Here is a 14752-nt window from a genome sequence, read left to right on the forward strand (position 1 = left end):
AGCTCCACAGGTAGGGGCATCAATGGGGCATACAGGAACCTCAGGAATTCTTGGGGGGCGGGGTAGTTGGGGTTTGGGCTTGGACGTGAGATGTTTGGCTTTGGTTTGAGGGGATGTTCTTGTCCTCACAACTAGCACCCCTCGGTGAACCTCGTGTTGGTGGGGGAGGGGCATGGATGCTGCAGGGGCTAGGGAAGGCCTTGGAGGTGGAAGAGATGGCCTTGGGAGGCAAACAGTTCTTTTGGGGATGTCACAGGGGGGAAGAGTGGGGAGAAGGTCAATGTCGGAAAATAATTTTTTTTGGGACACACGGGGACAGTCATCAGAAGGGGGTTCGGTGTGGAGGGTGAGGGAGTAGTTGTATGATGTTTAGGAGTGGATTTCTTGGTTGCATGTTCGTGGGATGTGTGCTTGTGTGTGGTGGGTATCTGTTGGGGGGTGAGTGAAGGCATTTATGTGTATTGGGCTGAGGGAGTTTGGAGGTGCTAGGAGATGCAGTGGTGGACTTATGGCTCTCTGTTGGGGCGGTGACTGCAGATAAGGTGGATTTGCTGCATATAGGTGTGTCAGTGGTTGTGGGGTCTGCGTGAGTGGTGACTGAGGTGGATGTCTGACTGTCTGCTGGGGTGCTGTCTGTGGGTAGGATAGGTATGGTGGCTGGATCAGCGAATGTTGGTGTGGCGTCTGCAGGTGTGCCAGGTGTTGTGTCTGTGATGCTAGGGGTGTCAGGGCAAGTTGTGACTGTTGCTGTGTCTGCCGTACAATGTTGTTTGTGTGAATGCTGACGGTCTGTCTTCTGGTGCTTATGTTTGTCTATGCTACCCTTGGATTTTGATGTAAATGCATGCCTGACTGTTTGAATGCGTTGGCCGTGTCGGGGAAGGGGGATTTGGACTGAGATGAGGAAGGTGGAGGGGAGATGGTAGACAAGGGGTGTCTGGCTGCCGTCAGTGTGTAGGCCAGAAATTGCACTATGAATGCCCGCCAGGAAAGCATTGATCTGTTGGATCTGGCTTGCAAATCCCTGGATGGCATTCACGTTGGCATTGTGACCCACAGAGATAGCCCTCAGGAGGTCAATAGCCTCTTCATGAGGGCAGCAGAGGGAACAGGGGGTGGGGCAGATGTGCCTGCAGCCAAGGAGATGCTCACTCTCTTGGATGAGCGGGCACGGCTAACTGGGTGGGGAGCTACAGGGAGGGCAGTGATAGAACTGGGGGTGGCGGACAGAGCCAAGTAAGCTCACACTACTGTCCCACACACAATTAGCAGTTTACTCTGTTGTATATGTATCAAATAGACTATTGTGCTGTACAGGAAGGAGGGAAAGAGACCTTGCTAACACCAACATGAGTAAACCACTTTGTCACAGAATGAGAAGCAACATCACTAACCCCATATCAGACATGGCACGCCTGGCATCTGTCTGTGGTGGATTCCCAGAGGAAAAGCTTAAGTGATGCTAACATAACTGATACAATAATCATGATGCAAGCCAGCAAACAGCTGACACTTACCAACCTACACACAAGTGTTTAAGAGCTACCACAACTGCACCACATATGTTTCTTGTCAAACAGAAAGTTCCCAAACACCCTGGCCTCATTTGTCATATTTACATAACTAGAGGAAGTACACATGATAATATTCAACAGTGATGCATAAAATGTGTTTACAAAATTACACATGATGTTGACACAGTACTGTCTGGGCCATTGCTGTGATTGGACAACCATTGACAATGTATCATATCTACATAAGTATACCATGGACAAGCTATGTGTCAAGTGTCAGCATGGCAATCACATTCTCACATTTGATCCCAACATATGTGTCCCTGTGGAAATGTAGCATATGCATACTGGTTACCAACATGCATATTATCAAATCTGGTGGGACATCACACGTCATAGTACATTCCTCACTTACCAAGGGAAATTAACTTGCAATAGGTGTTAAGATGTTAGCTATGTATGTCATGTGACATGTCTGATGGACATCACTGCATCACATGATGCTGTGAAACTTCAGAAAATATTAAACAATGGAGATGACTTGCCCCTACCTGACTTCAATTCACACATAGACATACCCCCTGATACTCAGCAGAGGACAGAAAGCAAGAACCGACCCACCTTTCTACCATGGCATTAGGAACAAGTGATATGTTGGTGGGAACTAACACCCACCAGAGTAGTAAAAGCAGGTCACTGGAACCTAAAAGCCACTGTTGTATGTGCTCCATTCTGTGCTGTTGGACTGAGGGCCCCCCATAGTTGAGTACCATGTCTCAAAACAAAATGAATGTGCACACCTGTTGCCAATACATGACTTATGTACATCAATGTGATCACGGAAGATCTGCAACACATTAAACTTACCACATTGTCAGAGCTAACATCCTGTCCCTCACTCATTCACTTGTTAAAGGGGCAAACATGTATTTAGTATATACTTACCCCCTTGTGGCTGCTGTGCTGCTCTCATCCAGCTCAGGGTAGGCCACCGTGAAAACACAGGCCATTAGGGGGGTCATGGTCCGACGGGTGCCCCGTCCTCATTGGGAGGACAGCCCCAGCTGGGCCACTGCAATCTTCCGGGCCCAGCGTCTCAGGTCCTCTCACCTCTTCTGACAGGTAGCGCCCTGCTGGCTGTGGACCCCCAGGATCTGCACCTTTTTGCTGATGGCACACCAAATCCCATTCTTCTGATGGGCGTTGACCTACATGAATGCAAAAGACAAGAATGTTATCATGTACACAAGTGCCACACAAGAACAAGTAGAGTTAACTACATGTCAGTCCAACAAGCCAATGACAAACTGTCTTGCCCATCCTGTCCACCTATGGCACATTGCATACTTTGGATAGGGGACATTACTGATAACACTCCCTACAAGGGTACCCATCACAACCACCAGCTCAGCCCCTGCACTGACGAGGTACAAGAGCAGTGTGTTTTGTGTGACATGAGCAATTCACATGACATAGACCAAGAACACGATATACCATATGATAGAAACTGGCAGGCGACACCTACACAAAATAACAAACATTGCACACATACATCCATAGATCCTTTTAATCTCAAGCTGCATATGGTCACCACAGGACACAGCCAGGCTACAAAAAGGCCCATATTGCCAGGACAACATACAAGGTAGTCATAATTTGGGCACACAAAAATGCAAGCCTCTACATGTGTGCACCTATGCACATACACAAGCACCTGCATGCTACTTCAGGAAGTAGGGGATTTGTGTCATTTTAACCAATTTGCACTTTGCTCCCAAAACATGTGAGCACATAAAATATGTCTAAGAAAGATACCCCTAACCTTGCATTTGACATGTCCCACATCATGTCCTAAACAAAGGATCAAATGTCATGGCACATCAGTTCATAACACACTGTTTGCAGAAGTTCAATGCCCAATAAACTAGGTGCATGCACAGTATGCATCAGAGCTGGATTAAGGAGCCAACAGGGAAGTGTGATCATGGGACCTGTCAAGGATATTTAACACAAATGGTCAGAGTTGTTATGAGTATATCTACCACATCTCTCCACGATGCCCTCTGCCCTCAATGTCATAACAATGGTAAGGACTAGGCATAGGGTGAAGTCGAGGAACCTCAGTAGTGAGGCAGGATTTTTAAACATCACAGGTTGTATATGGATACAGGGTGTGGCTACAGGCTCACACTTGCTGTGCTGAAGCTATACAATAGTAGTCTAGATGGCAATATTTCTAGAAAGTTCCAATTGAAAGCCAACTTTCTCTGCAGGCCAAGCACACAAATCAACACAAACTAACATGTCGCAAGAGGTTAGATGCATCAGAATACTTCATATATCCCATAGCCAATTGGCAAGGGCTGCCATTGTGCAGAGCTTAGGGCCATAGAGAACCATTAATTGGCTTCAGTATAACACTACAACAATGCCAGATGTGGCCACAGATGTATGTGCAGATACAGAGAGGGCACAAGTATGGTGAGAAACTAGCAACCAACATGCATCAACACCTCCTGCTATCATTTTAGCACATATGTCCACACATCAAGCACATCTGATGATGGAATTTACCTAGTGATGGCTGGCATTACATCTCAGCTATCCATGTGCAACAGTTAGAAGGTGGGTCATGGAATACTAATTGCACTCCCTCCACAATGTCTCGGAACTCTACACCTGTCACTGCACAGAGGGACATGCCTAGGAACTCAATCATTGAAGCACGCTGATAGTACCTACAAGGCTTTAAGGACACATTTTCTAATTACCCATAAACCTAGGCTAAACAAATCAAAGCTTAGTCGAGCTACAGAAATATATGTGTACATGGTACTCTTACCTGCTCCTCTGGTGCACCATAGAACTGCTATACAGGAGTAGGACCTCCTCTACAAGCTACTCCAGCTTTTCTGGTGAGAAGGCATGGGCCCTATCACCTGTAGGATGTGGCTTGATTGCTCCCAGAGGACGTACACAGCAGCTCAAGTTGTGGAGGTCCTGCTGGCAGCGATGTCAGGAGTAAAGGGAGAGATTTATCAGGAGATGGAGGTCACGTCCGCCATGAACACGACCGCCACTGCCGGTGGACACTACCATTGGGTGAAGACTGCCACAGGCAGCAATGTGTGCCAATGGAAATGTCAGCTGCGGTAGCATCCACCTACCGCCATGATGACTTCCGCTGGCGGTCATAGTAGTTTCCTATTGTCCAATGTGGTAGGTCAGACAGTCACCATTTTAAATCCCTTAGATGGTCTGAAAAGTAAATTTTATGATCTGTCACAAGTTGGAAAACATATCTACAGCATTATATCCAGTGCTGGCATTGACCAAACATGCATGATTGTCCAGAATAAAGGGACATGTTGTTATGTTGTATAGCTAATATTCAGAAATCTTTAGTGGCACAGTCAGCACCCTCTTGGCAATGGGCTAGATAGTTTTTGTGGCTTTTTATTGAAATGCTTATTTAGATGTCAGTATCACACAGACTCACTGAGGCATCCGTTTACATTTACATGTCATAAGTGAGACAAGGGGATCACTGATATGCAATTATTATCATTGGTTTGTGCTGTGTACCATGTTTCAACTGTATCATATGGCATGTCACATCATTATATGAGACATAGTTATTGACATTTACAAGGGACACAATTGGTGATAGACATACATCCTTATTTCCTCTCACGTAGTTACCCTTTAATGAGAATAGTCAGACAACCTCCAGTGTACTGTCCACTAGCAGACCTGCTGACCATGGAGGATCGACATGTGATTCAAATCTATCTCCTGGATAGGTAGACAATCATGGATCTCTGTAGTCAGTTGGAGCCCGATCTGATGCCTGCCATTTGTCATCCTACTGGCATATCACCCATTCTACAAGTCATGTCAGTGATGAACTTCCTGGCCACAGGCTCCTTCCAAAATATAGTGGCCCTAATTGCAGGGATGTCCCAGCCTATGTTCAGTCTGATCTTGAAGACTGAATTGTCTGCATTGTTAAAACACCAGGACAGCTACATCCGATTTCCCCAATGTCAGGATTTGGCCCAAGTGAAGGCTGATGTTTATGGTTTTGCACACATCCCACATGTAGTGGGAGCCATTGATGGTACCCATGTAGTCTTGGCTCCCCCACATGGCAATGAACAGGTCTATCAGAACTGGAAAAACTTCCACTCCATAAATGTCCAAGTAGTCTGTTTGGTGGACCTCTACATTTCCCAAGTACATGCACGGTACCCAGTTTAGGTCCATGATGCCTTCATCATGCGGAACAGCGCTATCCCACAGCTGATGACACAACTGTACCCAGAGAGGGCCTGACTGGTTGGTACATCACATATGTCATTTGTGTTAGTATGCTATGTCTGCTGCCAAATGTAATGATGCTCTAGACTAATGTTTGCACACATGTAACAATTAATCACAGGGGAATCTGGCTACCCAAACAGTCCCTGGTTGTTGACACCAGTGAAGTACCAAACCACGCCAGGGGAAGTCAGCTTCAACGAGGCCCATGGAAGGACACGGCATGCTGTGGAGCGGACTTTGGGGCTCCTGAAAGCAAGATTCCGTTACATCAAGAAGTCTGGTGAAGCGCTCCTCTAGTCGCCCAGCAAAGTGCGTCAGATCACTGTGGCCTGCTGCATGCTCCACAACCTCGCCCTGAGGTATCACATCCCAGATGAGGGGGAGTCAGCAGTTCCACCGGGTGAGAATGCAGAAATGCCAAGTGAGGATGACAATGACGAGGATGAAGTTGGAGACATGGGGGCAGATCTCATCATCAGTATTTCACCTAAGTGTAAATATCTGATGGTCCGTAATGTGACTGACTCAGTGGGGTAGGGTGGGGGCCAGGAATGTTTGAGAATGGCCTTTGTGTGACCCTCGGACGGGTTACTTGTTACTTAGCAGTATACAGCTCAGGTTTTCAGACAAATTAGGACACAGAGTTGTGACTCTTGTGATAATCTCCTTTGTTAGGGTCTGTCAAAAAGCATATTCTGAGAAAAATTGTAATTAGAACATCTATTTCTAGGTCATGTTTGCTTTTACCTGCCTAAACTCCTTGTTCACCACTATTTCATTCCACATCTGTTCGCAATGCCATCCTCATGTGGACATTTCTGAATTGTGTCACTGGCAGGTGGGTTTAGCTGGTCTGAAATGTGAAGTGGACATGGATTGATCCAGGTACTGTGTGACATAATTTTTCTGGTGTATGAGTACAATGCCCAGACTGTCAGGATGGTGGGATGACAGTTGTTAGACCTGACAGCCTTGGGGTAGTCACCCCTAACTTTTTGCCTGCCTCCCTCCACTTTTTGGACACTGTTTTTGCTGGTTTATAGACTCTGCGCACTTTACCACTGCTAACCAGTGCTAAAGTGCATATGCTCTCTCCCTTAAAACATGGTAACCTTGAATCATACCTGATTGGACTATTAATTTACTTATAAGTCCCTATTAAGGTGCACTTTATGTGCATAGGGCTGGTAAATTAAATGCTACTAGTGGGCCTGCAGCACAGGTTGTGCCACCCACTTAAGTAGCCCCTTTTTCTTGTCTCAGGCCTGCCATTGCAAGGCCTGTGTGTGCAGTTTCACTGCCACCTCGACTTGGCATTTAAAAGTACTTGCCAAGCCTAGAACTCCCCTTTTTCTACATATAAGTCACCCTTAATGTGTGCCCTAGGTAACCCCTAGGGCAGGGTGCTGTGTAGGTAAAAGGCAGGACATGTACCTGTGTAGTTATATGTCCTGGTAGTGTAAAACTCCTAAATTCGTTTTCACACTACTGTGAGGCCTGCTCCCTTCATAGGCTAACATTAGGGCTGCCCTCATACACTGTTGAAGTGGCAGCTGCTGATCTGAAAGGAGCAGGAAGGTCATATTTAGTATGGCCAGAATGCTAATACAAAGTCCTACTGACTGGTGAAGTCGGATTTAATATTATTATTCTAGAAATGCCACTTTTAGAAAGTGAGCATTTCTTTGCACTTAAATCCTTCTGTGCCTTACAATCCACGTCTGGCTGGGCTTGGTTGACAGCTCCTTGTGCATTCACTCAGACACACCCCAAACACAGGGTACTCAGCCTCACTTGCATACATCTGCATTTTGAATGGGTCTTCCTGGGCTGGGAGGGTGGAGGGCCTGCTCTCACACAAAGGACTGCCACACCCCCTACTGGGACCCTGGCAGACAGGATTGAACTGAAAGGGGACCTGGTGCACTTCTTAGCCACTCTTTGAAGTCTCCCCCACTTCAAAGGCACATTTGGGTATAAAACAGGGCCTCTGCCCTACCTCATCAGACACTTGCTGGAGAAGAAACCTGAACCAGAAACTACATCCTGCCAAGAAGAACTGCCTGGCTGCTCAAAGGACTCACCTGTCTGCTTTCTACAAAGGACTGCTGCCTTGCTGTTGCCCTGCTGCCTTGCTGAACTCTTGTCTGGCTGTGAAAGTGCTCTCCAAGGGCTTGGATAGAGCTTGCCTCCTGTTCCTTGAAGTCTCAGGACCAAAAAGACTTCCCTCTTTTACTTGGACGCTCCGTGCGCCGAAAATTTTTGACGCACAGCTTGTCTCGCGGCGAGAAAAACGCCGCACTCCGACGCTGATCGACGCAACGCTCTTGGGACGATCGAAGATCCGACGCACGGCCTCGCAAGGACAACGCCGCCCGACCTCTAGAGGAGAAATCGACGCAACGCCTGCCGTGAGATCGTAATTTCAACGCGCAGCTCCGCAGATCGAAGTCTAGAGGAGAAATCGACGCAACGCCTGCCGTGAGATCGTAATTTCGACGCGCAGCCCCGCAGACCGACGTGCAGCCGGAGAACAAGCAGGAAAATCCACGCACAGACCCGGGACATCTGGTAATCCCCGCGATCCACAGAAAGAGACTGTCCGAGCGGCGGAAAACGACGGCGACTTCCCCGCGTGGAAAATAACGACGCAAGTCCGTGTGTGCCGGGGAGAAATCGACGCACACACCCTTTTTCCACGCACCTCTTCTCTTGTGGCCCTCTGAGGAGATTTTTCCACTCCCAACCAGTACTTGTGCTTAAAAGAGACTTTGTTTACATTCTAAAGACTTAAGACACTTTATATCACTGTCCTGTGATATTTCTACAATTTTCCATTGCAACTTTATTCTTTTTGACCTACAATTATCCTGATAAATATTAGATATTTCTCTAAATACTGTGTGGTGTATTTTTGTGGTGCTATATGGTGGTATTGTATGATTTATTGCACAAATACTTTACACATTGCCTTCTAAGTTAAGCCTGACTGCTCGTGCCAAGCTACCAGAGGGTGGGCACAGGATAATCTTGGATAGTGTGTGACTTACCCTGACTAGAGTGAGGGCTTTTGCTTGGACAGAGGGTAACCTGACTGCCAACCAAAAACCCCATTTCTAACAACAGTGTTGTGTTCTACATTATAGACCTGCTTGCCATGTTATCTCGGTCCAGTGGTGTCATGTGTGTGATCATGTGTCCTTGAAACATGTGCAATCCATTCACTCAACCTTCTCATTGTTTTGATAATTATACTATTTGACTTCTATGTAGCTGTCACTGTGTTTCCTCATTGCAGGCCACTGACATGGGTGAGTAGCATGCCTACAGATACCCGACCATGGTAGATGGGAGGTTCCCTGACTAGGGACAGTTGTACTTACCTCTGTCTGTATTATGGGGTATGTTCATTTGGTAGGCATGGTATAGGTATTTGGTAAGGGTTTAGCTGATGAGAATTTCCACCAATCTGTTTGCCTTTTCAGATGGACAAAGTCTAACATGTCCCTTACTTCAATGGTCTATGGGATGTTAGTTACTGACATCTATGCAGATGCAAAACGGTGTAAAGACTTATTTTACTATGGGATCCCTGATATTTAGTCAGCCTATGTGCAGCATGGTGCAATAAATGGGGATTGATGATTCTCCACTTGTGACATTGTGTTTGTACTAATCTCAGGCCTGGTAGTACATGTGACATGTCCCTTCTCACATTTCCTTCACATGAGTCATTCATGTGCATGCAAGATATTTAAGAGTTAACTGTTCAATATAGACGACAAATGATTCTCAAACATAGTTTGTGTTTTAGTTGTGTTTATTTACATGTGCATAGGACATTAGGATGAATGTGAACAAAGAAATAAGGTTCAAATTGTGAAGGTTTCAGTCATGGTGGATGTTCTCATTATGGTAGCTGCCACAACATTTGAAGTCCCAAGTCCAGTGTCCTGCTATCCCTTTAAACTGGACAGTGGTTGTAGAAGAATCATCAGGGTGCATCTGTGACAAAAAAGGGAACCAATCATTTGAGGATCACTTCCAGGCAGTGGTTGTTGTCTTGGCATCTGCACCTCCTGGTTGTTTGGGTTGATGTCCACGCTTGCAGGGGGTTCTTCAGCTACAGAGGCAGGAGTGTTGTAGTCATGGCCTTCCCCTGGCAGAGCCTGCATTCTACTGGTAGTCACAGATGTTGAAGGGGCTGGTGTTATTTGGCCAATGGAAGGGGTCTGGTGTTGTGGACATACCCTCCTCAAGGTGGTGTTGATGTCTCTCAGCACCCCTGTTAGGGAGCCCAGGCTGGCATTGAGGGCCTCCCACTGTTGCATGACTTCTTGGTGGTTGTCCTTCTGCAGCTGCTTGATCTCTTCTATCATGGCAGATACCTGGCCTATCATGCATTGTGGTTGTTGGTAGGGTTCCAAAACCTTGGAGATGGTGTCCTGGCCAGAAGTATCCCTAGCAGCCTGAAGCCCCTGGCCCACACAATCTTTCCCACACACCCTACCCCCACATGCCTGCACCCTTGGCGCAGTTTGCCCACTGCCACTGGTGCCAGGTCCTTCATTGGCAGGGTTTTCAAGTTGTGACTCCGGTAACTGTACTGTGGGGCACATGATGGTTGTAACTGTCCTTGGGACATAGGATTGGGGTGACTAGTTGCCTGGGATGTATATGCAGCAGGGCTGAGAGGAGTCAATGTGGGCGGGTGAGGCTGGCAGTTGTGGTCTGATCAGGTAACCAAGATGGGCCAAAGCCATCCTCATTGTCCACACATCCAGGAGTGCTCTCCTCACTGAGGGCTTCATCCAGGGGGGGAGTGGCTGCCTTAGGCGTGCTCTCCATGGTCCCAGTGGCAAGTAGACCTGTTGAATGTGGAACAGACAGACACAAATTGTCATGTAACATGTGGTACCAAATTTGACAGGTAGATATGTTTTGGGGCATGTACAGATTGGATTTTCTTGATCCCCTCATATGACAGTGACACCTGCTTTCAATAATGGAGACCTGATATATGGGGTACAGGGAATTCCTATTTAAGTCACCTTGCTATAGGATATCAGAGTATCTTGGCAGTTGAATGTCTGTTCATTGACTCAAAACATGGCATGTGTAGCTTTATTTGTTTAATGGTACCTCCCATTTAGCAGTACATCATTAATGAGTCAACAGAGAGCTACACAATGTCATGTGGACACTGACCTGGCCACCAGATTAGGAGTAACCATTCTACCTAGCTATGTGTGTCAGGTTTCACCAAGTACAGCATACTGCATGTATGTGAGATCCCCCCAGGAGAGTAAATTTCAATAGTTAATGTGAGATAGAAGGGACAGTTTAGCAGAGGACACAGTTGTAGCTGTGAGTTAGTGGTATGTTACTGGCAGATGTCCATAGCATTGCTGTCTTTGTCACAGACTGTACAATTGTGGAACATTCAGGTGTGTTTACTCCATTGTTTAGTTGACATACAATGCAACTGTCATTGTGGTACATTGTTTTGGCTTTCTTAATGGTGGAACAGTGCCTGCTGGGAGTTGTAGTGTTGTCAGTCGCCGGACTACTCATGTCATACACAGATACTGTGACTCCAGGTGAGTTAATTTTACATGTAAGATACCAAAGAGAGGTATTTGGACAGTTGGACACAGGGTTGGTGAGTAGGTGACAAAGGATGATCAGTGAGTCTGCATGCCAACACATTTTGGTGACACTATTTTGTGCAGTGACTTTTCCTACTCGACTTTGCCAGATATTCCTTTCACGCCCTCAGCATGCAGGATGTCTGAGACAATCTCCTCTCATGATGTGAGTGTTGTGGGTGGAGGTGGGGAACCACTGCCTGTCTTGATGACTGCCAGCTGGTACCTGGAGGCTATGGAATGCACCTTCTCCCTAAGCTCGTTCCACCTCTCTCTGATATCCTCCCTTGTGCATGGATAGGTGCCTATAGAATTCACCCTGTCCACTATTCTTTGCCACATTACCATTTTCGGAACAATAGTAATTTGGTGGACTTGGGCTCCAAATAAGTGTGGCTCTACTCTGATAATTTCGTCCACCATGACCGTTAACTCATCATCAGTGAAACGGGTATGTTTCTGTGGTGACATGGTGGTTGATGACACAGAAAGTAAAAAAACAACGGATGATGAGGTGTGGGTGCTGTGCTGTGAGGGGGTGATGGTTGGTGTGTGATGTGTGGAGGTACTATTTTGTGTGGTGAGTGTGTTGGGCTGGTGTGGGATGAGTGCTATGTGAAGTGTAGAGAGGACCATAATCTATGGTACTGTAGATCTCTGCTTTTCAGCTCTGGCTTCTATATGTGGTGTTCTTGTTGCAAGGGATTGTGGTGTGTGAAGGGGAGTGTTTTATAGTGCAGTTTGTAGGTATATCAGGTGTCTGAATGTGTGTCAGCTGTGTGGAATTTGAACTATCCAATGTGGTGTTATGTTATACTGTGGTAACCGCTGACCGCCGCGGTTCGCACCCCCTTTGGTTGTTTGCCATGGAAGAACCGCTATTGTGAATTTTAAGTCGTAATAGGTTTGATGGTTGTTTGATGGGCTGGCAGTGCTGGTGGTGGGACTGCCTTTTCCCCGCCTTCTAGAGTCCTGGTGGTGTAGTTTTTTCACTGTGTTTTGGCCGTCCTGCTTGTGTAACTCGTAACGCAGCGGTCTGTCTGACCGCCAATATGGTGGTCTTTTGGTTGTCAGACCACCAAACTCATAATGAGGCCCACAATGATTTACTTAAACATCTTTACTTAAACATCTGATGGTACGCTAATGAGGGCTCATGCACTCACTCAGATGTGAAGCCGTGTACTGACACAAGCTAGTCAGCCATACAGACAAGCACTCATTAAAACATGACTTCATCCTGCTACTGCAGAAGTTGAGTGTGCACTTTAACTCCTATCTTGAGTTGACATTAAAAATATATTTATAAAGTTTTGAACTCTGCTTTTAGTAGAAATAATTTATCACTGTATTATATAATCACTAACATATGTGCATTTAGTGAACACACTGACAGAACTAATTGGTTCTAGTATGCAAAGTTATGCTGTTTTATGTAGAAGTAAATGTTTCGTTTGACTTGCAGATATTCAGTTGTACTGGAAAAACAACAATTAGAGTGACCATTAAGAGAGAAACAAGAAGGAAACCGAGGAAACAGTACTACCTAATTGAAACTGACTGTAAAAAGTCAGATAGAGTGCAGAATGTGGACAGGAAAAACCGAACAGCTGGTATGAGTACTAAGGACTTTCTAAAAAAAAGTATGTCAAAAATTGTAACCTGAAACCAATTTTTCCAATAGACAGAGGAGTTGTAAATCAAATGATATAGAGGGCCAACTACATGCTTGTAAAAATAGAAAACATAATAAGGAAAGAAAGAAGTTGACTTGGAGACAAAAACTGTTGAAGGACAGAAGAGTGAAAATGTTTTGAACTAGAGTAATCTAAAACCTGCTAAAAAAGTGAAGAAGTATAAGAGTAGAAGTGCTATAGTTAAGCAAAAGCAACATATTGAGAGCATAGTGGTCAAAGTATTTGTTCTAAAAGGAAAACAATTTGAATATTGAACTGAATGAAGACACTGGACAAAACAGTACTGCACATGAGGTAAAAAAAATTAAGGAAAAGGCTTATTAACAAGTAATTTTTGTAAAGTTTTTTTAAGGTGAATAGATGCACACATCTCACACAAAACCATTTTTAATGAAGAGAACTACTTGCAAGAGAACCCATTAGTGCATTCAGTTGACACAAGTGGCCGTTGCTATGAAATGAAGGATGGCACTCCCATAAAAAAAGAACAGATAGTTCCTAGGAATGTTGAACAACTGATTGCTGAAGAAGTACAAGGAAGACATAAACAAAGCTCTGTGTACAAGTGGAAGTGAACCAGTATTTGTACTGTCTGTCAAGAATCAATTGGTAAATTGAAACACTTCCTAAGAGAATTTTGATAGAGGAATCTCAGACAGAGAAGTAAGACGCGTCAAGCATTAGATCCATGCAAAGTTAGAAAATACACTAACATACAAGGTCGTTCATTGGCATGTCTTTCAAAGAAAGTGGGCAGAATCACTTTTCACCACTTTAGAATGTTAGCTGTGCATTATTCAAAAATGCACAATTTAGTTAGGAGACTGTAATATATAAAAAGTCCAGCTTTATGTTTAGGAGATTTGAATAAAGATCTGTTAATGAAAAAGTTTCTGAAGATATTCTGATCAGTTTCTTTGGGCCTGAAGAAGATAATACAAAACATGAGGAGGAACTGTTGAGAGCTATGTAAGAAGTTGATACACAAAAAAGTACTGAAAAATTGACACAGGAGGTAGAAAAGTTCAATACACTGTGTTCTGAGAAACCTGAGTATGTTTCTATTTGTTGTCACCGCACTCATTACAAGAACCAAACTCGTAATGTTGTTCTAGTTTCTAAAACTGAAGAAAACAGCAATGATAAGTGGAAGGAATTTGGTGCATATCTATTTGCAGAAGAACAGTTTAATTTAGACACAAAGGAAGCAATATGTAAGTATTGTTATAACAGCATGATATAATGCCAGTTCGAGCAATTCAGAATAGGTTAGAATCAGTGGCAATTCCAGAAGTACTTAATCAATCAAATGTGTATGAATCAATTCTAATAGAAACTATGCACCAATTTCAAACAATCATTGGAATGGAGCCAAAAACAGGGAAACTGCCACCAATAAAAAGGACTTAAAGGAAGAGTTGTGCATTTGCATCTAGATTTTAAAAAAACTGTTGATACCGTGGGCGTTGAAAAAGATATAGATGAACCACTCATTATTTCAGTAAATAAAGTTCCCGCAAAAAGTAAAAGAAAATGTGGCAAGAATTAGTGGATGTGAATAAAGTAGAAA

Source organism: Pleurodeles waltl, chromosome 1_1, assembly GCF_031143425.1.
Source record: "Pleurodeles waltl isolate 20211129_DDA chromosome 1_1, aPleWal1.hap1.20221129, whole genome shotgun sequence".
Taxonomy (NCBI): Eukaryota; Metazoa; Chordata; class Amphibia; order Caudata; family Salamandridae; genus Pleurodeles; species Pleurodeles waltl.